General features: G+C 39.5%; 1 non-coding gene across 1 annotated transcript; it reads right to left on the bottom strand.

Annotated features, from left to right (window-relative positions):
- Positions 1 to 597: 597 nt before the first annotated feature.
- On the bottom strand, positions 598 to 704 carry LOC121213296 (small nucleolar RNA R71). Its single transcript, XR_005908679.1, has one exon. It is a non-coding gene; the product is annotated as a small nucleolar RNA R71 (small nucleolar RNA).
- Positions 705 to 918: the final 214 nt, after the last annotated feature.

Consider the following 918-nt stretch of genomic DNA (forward strand, 5'->3'; position numbering starts at 1 on the left):
AGGTTTTTATAGTTTATGACTAGAAAAAACTTGTCAGGACCATTACTTTTTGATAGTGAGATTGAACACACAGCTCGCAAAAATCGAAGAGAAATAAGGCGAAGCTTAAGATACATAGAAAAAGGGCAAGAGGACGATATTCACACCACAGCCGAGGAGATGGCTGAAAATCAGGAAAACTCGCTACCTCCTGCGATAACTGCTGATCCAGTAAATCAGAACCCTGCTCCACGCACTATGTATGATTATACTAAACCTACTTTAACAGGAACTGAGTAAAGTATAGTTAGGCATGCTGTTGCTGCAAATAATTTTGAACTGAAACCTAACACAATTTAAATGATCCAACAGTTTGTTCAGTTTGATGGTTTGTAGGACGAGGACCCAAATGCTCATTTGGCGAATTTCTTAGAGTTTTGCGACACTTTTAAGATCAATGGCATTTCTGATGATGCCATTCGCCTTCGGTTGTTTCCCTTTTGGTTGAGGAACAAAGCTAAACAGTGGTTAAACTCGTTACCACGAGGGTCAATCACTACTTGGGAACAAATGATCGAAAAATTTTTACTTAAATATTTTTCACCGGCTAAAATGGCTAAGTTGAGGAATGATATCTCTTCTTTTGTGCAGATGGATCTAGAAACACTCTATGATGCATAGGAGAGATACAATGATCTATTGAGAAGGTACCCCCACCATGGGTTACCACTATGATTGTAGGTTCAAACGTTTTACAACAGCGTGAACCCCTCAACACAGAAACTTATCGACGCAGTTGCTGGTGGAACTATCAATAACAAAACACCTGAAGTGGCTTACGAATTTATTGAAGAGATGTCACTGAATAACTATCAGTGGCAAGTTATGAGAACAAAGCTGACAAAAGCAGCCGGTGTTTTCAACCTTGACGCGGTTACT

The sequence above is a fragment of the Gossypium hirsutum genome, chromosome A13 (assembly GCF_007990345.1).
Source record: "Gossypium hirsutum isolate 1008001.06 chromosome A13, Gossypium_hirsutum_v2.1, whole genome shotgun sequence".
NCBI lineage: Eukaryota > Viridiplantae > Streptophyta > Magnoliopsida > Malvales > Malvaceae > Gossypium > Gossypium hirsutum.